At 41.0% G+C, this 7,960-nt stretch overlaps 1 protein-coding gene across 1 annotated transcript in view; it reads right to left on the reverse strand.

Moving 5' to 3' along the window:
• Positions 1-7,960, reverse strand: part of GRAMD1C (GRAM domain containing 1C) — a 73,642-nt gene that overhangs the window by 48,662 nt on the left and 17,020 nt on the right. The window contains exon 3 of the mRNA XM_004373674.2: positions 2,015-2,250. The gene's annotated coding sequence lies outside the window, so the exon portion shown is untranslated. The remainder of the gene's footprint in view (positions 1-2,014; positions 2,251-7,960) is intronic.

The raw sequence follows: 7,960 nt of genomic DNA on the forward strand, positions 1-7,960 counted from the left end.
CTCTCCATCACCCCAGAACTAAAACAATTTCCGAGGCCATCTCTTCAGACAGGGATTGGACTGGACTGTGGGACAAAAAGTGATACTCGTGAAGAATGTGCTTCTTAGACAAGTAGATATAAGAGACCAAAGGGGTGGCTTCTGTCCAGAGGTGAGAGGGGAAGGCAGAGAAAGTTAGGAGCTGGTTGAATGTTCATGGGGAGCCAGGGGCAGAGGGGAGGAGTGTGCGGTCACAGCATGGGGTGAGCGGTTGGGGTCTCATAACAATATCTGTTAAAAAAAAAAAAAGAAAATTCTGTATGGGAGACTAACTTGAAATGTAAACTTCATTTAATTACATCAATAAAAAAAAAGAGACTAATAGAGTTATCAGATAGGGCTTCATATTAGAGAAGGATCTTCAACTGAGCTGAAGGAAGGACATGAGTGGGGGGAATGGAGATATGAGAAAGTTTTGGGAGAGGAGAATCAACATAAAAAATACAGAATAAATACATTAAGTAATATTTGTCTTAAAGTCAGTTAATTGTTTATCTGCCTAAGTGGAATGAAAGTTTTAAGTTCAGAAATAGCAGAAATAAATAAATAGGGATTTAATGGGGCCAAAATGTATAGATGCCTTGAATTCCTCCTTGATATTCCCTACAACAAATACTACTTCCTCTTTTCTTTTTCTTTGTTTCTTCTCTCTGTCTAGTAGCTATGGTATCTCTGTTAAGTTATTCTAGATGACCTTCATTATATTTCATGAAACCACCGAGAGATTGAGGACAAAACTTCTGTACTTCAGACCACCAGTTCCCAAAATGCAGCACCCAGTCCACTAGGATTCCACAAGAGTGGCTGATGAAAACTCATGTACTATTATCAATATTTCAACAAGTCGAACATATCCAAATAGCTACCCATGATAAAGCTATTCAGGCTAAGTAAAATGTCAAGCTTCTTTGTTTGGGGCTGGATGATACTAATTAGAGTGGTTATCTCAGGTTGATAAGATACTCTCATTGAAAATAGCCCTGATGGCACTGTGGTTAAGTGTCCGGCTGCTAATCAAAAGTTTGGCAGTTCAAATCCACCAGCTGCTCCTTGGAAACTGTGGGGCAATTCAACTCTGTCCTATGGGGTCACTATGAGTCGGAATCGACTCGACAGCAACGAGTTTGGTTTTTCAGTTTCAGGTTAATAAATATTAATGCTCTAATATTTTATTATTTAACATACACCACTTATATGGAGCATAATGTCCATAGATGAAAAATAAAAAGGATCACTAGTGGTAAAGAAAGTTAAAGAATCACTGTCCTTGATCCTAAAGGTATCTACACGTCTCTCTTGTGCCCGTAACTCCAAAAGAGCCATTTGTGAACTTTTTTTTCACAATAACAATTAGCCCACACTACTAATTAATTCGTTCTTCCAAAGACATTATCTTTAAAGTATTTTTAATGTCATAAAAGGACAGTTAACTTTATAAAGAGAAACAAGCAATATTTTAATATACTTGAAGATTAACTTTTTATAGAAGCTTTTCTGAAATAACAGTTATGAAACTATTTCAAACACAGACTAAAGCAAGTAGATAAACCAATGATGAATATTCAGCTTCTTAAGAGTGGGAGAAATGAAACTTATACTACAAATAAAATACGAACAAAAATACACATTTATTTGATTACATAAATATATGTTTTAAATATATTGTCAAATACTATCAAAGTTAATAGCTGGGTAATTTGACTATATTTTTGATCTATTAATTAAATATACACAATAGGTTAATATCTAATTCATCACCTTCTAGATTCATTATTTGTTTAAAAATGACTCCTTTTCTACAAAGTTGTCCAGAAGTCACAAAAATGTGGTGATTTACAGCCATGCTGAACATTCAAACATTCAAACATATGCCCAGCCTGATAATCATAATTCTTTCAATAAGCAGCGGCAGAACCAATCTGCCTATGTAACCTTAAAAAACAACTTTCATTTTAAACAAAAGCTGACCACCTACCTGCAAACACAGGAAAGTCTCCCCCCTTCAGCCTACAGAGGAGTTTAACAAATAAAGATGAACCAAGCAGTAATCAGATAAGGCTCCAAAGTCGGCAGATCAATTTCTGGCCCAGAAAGCTTGCATTCTAAGTATGCTGCAAAGTCTTGAACTATCAGCAGCAGCGTTCCAAATATTTCATGACAGCTATGTAAAATCACCGCTTCGATTCCCTAGTTTGCTATGAGAAGCTTTTCCTTCTGAAACACAAGCTCCAGTGTAGCTTAAAAGGCGGTTTGTCACTTCCTGGTTCCTAGTGTTACACTTTCCAAGGCTGCCAGGTCAGAATACAGAATTGGAAGTTACACCTCACTCCACAGGTTCCTAAGCCACTCCTACTAGAAGAGGACAGGTAAACAGGATTTTATTAAAGGGACAGGTCCCAGTTTCTTCTGTTCTACACACAGATGGGAAACAAGATGCAAATGAAAATATCTTGCTTATGCTCAATTATATAAAATACCTATTAAAATATTATTTAACTTCAGTTTAAAAACTAAATGTGCTAAAGGTTAAATTTTCTTCTCCATACTAAAAATTTCTATTCAATTCTGGCAATGTCATTATTGCTTTTGCACATACCATTTCTTCAGCATTGATGTAACATCTCCATCAGCCTCCTCCAGTAACCCTTTGTGACTGTGAAAGACTAGATCACTTGAGTTGTAAATAGAATGTCAGGAAACAGCAAGAAATAGCAAGAAGCCAGCTATTCAAGTGGTGCTATTCCAACACTTGGCACATCTTTCATTACTGGGAAATTTAAGGTAACATCTTGATTACTCAGTAATTTTTCCCTTTAAAAACAATTTTGACTTTAGTTTATTCAAAACATTTTTTTCTAGTAGGGACCTGGACTTCAGTAAACACTACAGAGAGTCTCATCTACCAATTCCAATTTCTTTCCTCAAATGAAATTTTTATTCTAAAAAAAAAATCAAAATGTGCCCTAACTTCTATCTAGTCATTCTGTTTAATTTAGCAAGCTGTGTAGACAATTCAAATGCTACTTGATGAACTTGCAAGAATCACCATTTTGGGGGTTGCTAAAATCTAATCATTTTTTACAATGGCAAAATGAGTACTCTCCATGTCACTCTTGTCTCTCACCAAAGGGCGAGTTGAGGAGAAGTGGCCAGCAAAAGATATTGGAGGAAATACCAGAAAGATAAGAGGAAAGTTTAGAAAGAATGATATTATGGAAATCAAAGGAGGAAGGAGTGGGGGAAGGAGGAAGTGGACAGAGCGCCTAATGGAGACAAATGCTGCTGAAAGGTCAAGGAAGATGAGGATGTGATGAGCACATAGGATGACAAATGCAAGCATCCAGAGCAGTGAATCAGCTTGGCAAGCTATTTCACCATGACTAATGTATATGACATGGGGAAGGAGGAAGAAGCCAGATCATGAGGAGTCTTACATGCCATCCTCAGGAGTATGGACTTTACATTGTCAAAATGTAAAAAGCCACCGGATGGTTTCACACAGAACAGTAACAAGTTCAGAATTGTGTTTTTATATAAAAGACAACATCCTTTGATGGTTACGAGGGTGGGGAAGGAAGGAGAGGGGTATTCACTAACTAGAAAGTAGACAAGGATTATCTTAGGTGAAGAGAAGGACAGCACACACTACAGGGGAAGTCATCACAACGGGACTAAACCAAAGCTAGGAAATTTCCTAAATACAACCAAACACATCAAGGGACAGAGTAGCAGGGGAAGGGGTCTCGGGACCATGCTTTCAGGGGACATCTAGGTCAACTGGCATAAAAAAGTTATTTAAGAAAATGTTCTGCATCCGACTTGGGTGAGTGGCGTCTGGGGTCTTAAAAGCTAGTAAGCGGCCATCTAAAGATGCATCAATTGGTCCCAACCACCTGGAGTAAAGGAGAATGAAGAACACCAAAGACACAAAGAAAGGATTAGCCCAAGAGACAAACAGCCACATAAACCAGAGACTTCATGAGCCTGAGATAAGAACTAGATGTTGCCCAGCTACCACAATGACACAGCAGAGTCCCTGATGGAGCAGGAGAAAAGTGGGGTGCAGAACTCAAATTCTAGTAAAAAGACCAGACTTAATGGTTTAATTGAGACTGGAGGGACCCTGGAAGATGTGGCCCCTGGACTCTCTGTTAGCCCAAAACTAAAACCATTCCCGAGGCCAATTCTTCAGTCAAAGATTAGACTGGCCTATGGGACATAAAATGATACTCATGAAGAGGGTGCTTCTTAGCTCAAGTAGATACATGAGATTAAATGAGCAGCTCTTGTCCGGAGGCGAGATGAGAAGGCAGAGAGGGTCAGAAGCTGGTTGAATGGACGTGGGAAATCAGGGGTGGAAAGGAAGAGTGTGCTGTCACAGTATAGGGAGAACAAGTAGGGTCACAAACAATGTATGTACAAATTTTTGTATGAGACACTAACTTGAATTGCAAACTTTCACTTAAAGCACAACAATAAAAAACTAAAGGAAAGCTAAGAGTTGTCAGATGACAGTTAAAATATATCTTTTGTTTATGATTGATCATCTTATGGGGTTTTTTCCAAATAACTGGGAAAAGCTTAAAAGAATTGAGTGTCAATGCTATAACCAAATTTCATCTATTCCTTTCTACTTTTATAAGATTTCTCAAAACTTGTATCTACTAAAGATAAAAAATATGGTTAAGCAAAAAAGAATTGTGTTTTTAAAAGAATGGCTTTGGAGGCAGAACAGAAGCTTTAAATACAACTTTAGGCCAATTAACTGAGATGTCCCATGAAACCATGACTCTAAACCTCCAAACCAAGAAACCAAATCTCATGAAGTGTTTGATTGTACATAAGCAGTCTCAGCAGCTGCTCTTTTTTTTTTTTTAATATCAAAGTTGTAAATGTATCTGTTATGGATTGAATTGTGTCCCCCAAAAATGTGTATCAACTTGGATAGGCCATGATTCCCAGTATTGTGTGCTTGTCCACCATTTTGTCATCTGATGTGATCTTCTACATGTTGTAAATCCTACCTCTATGATATTAATGAGGCAGAATTAGAGGCAGTTATGTTAATGAGGCAGGATTCAATCTATAGGATTAGGTTGCATATTCAGTCAGTCTCTTTTGAGGTACAAAAGAGAGATGTGAGTAGAGAGACATGGGGATCTCATACTACCCAAGAAAGTATTTCCAGGAGCAGAGCATGTCCTTTGGACCCAGGGTACCTGTGCTGAGAAGCTCCTCAACCAGGGGAAGATTGATGACAAGGACCTTCCTCCAGAGTTGACAGAGAGAGAAAGCCTTCCCCTGGAGCTGGCACCCTGAATTTGGACTTTTAGCCTACTAGACTGTGAGAGAATAGACTTTTGTTTGTTGAAGCCATCCACTTGTGATATTTCTGTTATAGCGGCACTAAATAACTACAGCAGAATCTATCACACAACTTTTGCCAATTCAACTTTTTACAGGTGTACAACCTGACAGCAATTACATTAATATGCTATACAATCCTACCCTTAATCTGTTCTACTTTCTAGTTCATTGCCCAGTACCTGGAGTCTCAAAAGCTTACAAGCAACCATCCAAGGTGCAACAATTGGTCTCTATACACCTGGAGTAACAGAGGAAAAAGAAGAGTCAGGATAGAAGAAGAAAACAGAATGCATGGCTAACTGCCTCCACTTGCCATGAGACGAGAGAACTAGATGGTGTTCAGCAATCATTACTGAACGTTTTGATCGAAGACTCTATAGAAGAATTCTGATCAAAAGGTGGAAAACGCAGAACGGAATTTCAATTTCTCATAGAATCCAGATATTCTAGAGGCATGGAGGCTGGATGAACCCCCAAGACTACTGCCTTGAGATAATCTTTAAACCTTAAACGTTAAGCCAAAAATATCCCCTGAGGTCCATAGGACTAATGGAACACAACTACCACAGCCTCCACCAGACTGAGTCCAGTACAACTAGATGGTGTCCGGCTACCACCACTGACTGCTCTGACCGGGATCACAACAGAGGATCCTGGACAGAGCTGGAGAAAAATGTAGAACAAAATTCTAACTCACGAAAAAAGACCAGACTTACTGGCTTGGTCAAGACTGGAGAAACCCTGAGAGTATGGCCCCTGGACATCCTTTTAGCTCAGAATGAAGTCATTCCCAAGGTTCACCATCAGCCAAAGATTAGACAGTTCCAGAAAACAAAACGAGACTAATGGGGCACAACAGTCTAGGGACAAGGACTAGAAGGCAGGAGAGGACAGGAAAGCTGGTGATACAGAACCCAAGGTTGAAAAGGGACAGTGTTGACATGTCGTGGGGTTGTTAACCACTGTCATAAAACAATATGTGTACTGTTTAAAGAGAAACTATTGGTTCTGTACACCTCCATCTAAAGTACAATTTTAAAAAATGAAAAGAAAAAAATATACATCCCCTGAAGTCTTCTTAAGAGCAAACAATAATTTAGCTTACCTGGTAAATAACGTCTGCCTTGAGCATTGTGCTCTTTTAAGAACTACCTACGTTGCTCAGCTACCACCACTGACTACTCTGATAGGGATCACAATAGAGGGTCCTGGACAGAGTTGGAGAAAAATGTAGAACAAAATGCAAACTCACAAAAAAAGACTAGACTTACTGGTCTGACAGAGACTGAAGAAACCCTGAGAGTATGGCCCCCGGACACCCTTCTAACTCAGTATTGAAGTCACTTCTGAGGTTCACCCTTAGCCAAAGATTAAACAGGCCTATAAACAATAGGAGGCGGGGCCAAGATGGCGGAGTAGTCAGATGCTTCCAGTCGACCCTCTTACAACAAAGTCCCGAGAAAACAAGGGATTCAATTATATATGGCAATCTGGGAGCCCTGAACATCAAAGGCAGAGTTGAGGAAACAGACTGAGTGACAGAGGGAGGGAGAGACAGTTCGGAATCAGTGAGGAGTTGCCAGACCTGACCCGGCGAGAGCCTGAGCCCTTCAGGCCTGAGCAGTTCATGGGTGAGCGGTGAGACAGGCAAGCAGTGGTGCTTGGGAGGCATGTTTTCCACACTGGGAAAGACTCAGTGCCAGAGAGTCTATGTGGTCACCCAGAACCACTGAGAAGCAGCCCTCATCAGCGAAAGATAAGTACGTGTGTACGGCTTACCACACAGATCAAAAACACCCCACTTAGGGAAAAACCTCTCTCCCATTTATCTCCCCGCTCCCTGCTCTGCACTGGGTCCCAGACTGGCTTCAGCAATTGCCAAGTTCCCTGGGCCAGAAGTAGGCTCCATCACACACCCGGAGCCATTCTCCCTGCTTTGTAGAGTGAACAAATTAACAAACAAGGGAAAAAATAAACTGCTGGCTCCCCTATGCCAGGAGCCCAGGGTAGGCATAGCTCATTTGCCTAGGCACAGGCATAAGGGATCCATGGACTTTGAGTGCCTTTCCCCCTGCACAGACTTGTGTGGGCCCATCTCAACAGTGTAGGCCCTCATTACCACAGTACAACAGGGTATATACCGGAACTCTAACTTCAACTGTTTCAGCTATGAAGTGGCAGGTTCTTGACACTTGACACTGCTATGCCCATTAAGCAGGGTCTTCACCTACCCACATCAGGGGCCTCAGGACTGGTGGCTCCACCCACACCACCTAGCCACCTGCGATAGGGGCCCATGAATAAGAGGTGACCCCCCAGTCATTACAGCCACTAGCATTAGGTGCTCACAGTCTGGCTGTGAAACCCTCCCACCTAAGCACTCTAGCGAACAGGGACACGCCATCCTCCTGGACACTCGGGGGTGGCCGTCAGCCCCCTCCCTTGCTCAGAGTGTGTCCCCCTGCTGCAGCCAGATGTCTGTGCCTACACCAATCACCCATGCCTGTCTAGGACTGTAAGTGGGAGCCTACACCACACACTTGGTGGCTGTCTA

This window comes from Trichechus manatus, unplaced genomic scaffold (assembly GCF_000243295.1).
Source record: "Trichechus manatus latirostris isolate Lorelei unplaced genomic scaffold, TriManLat1.0 scaffold00026, whole genome shotgun sequence".
Taxonomy (NCBI): domain Eukaryota; kingdom Metazoa; phylum Chordata; class Mammalia; order Sirenia; family Trichechidae; genus Trichechus; species Trichechus manatus.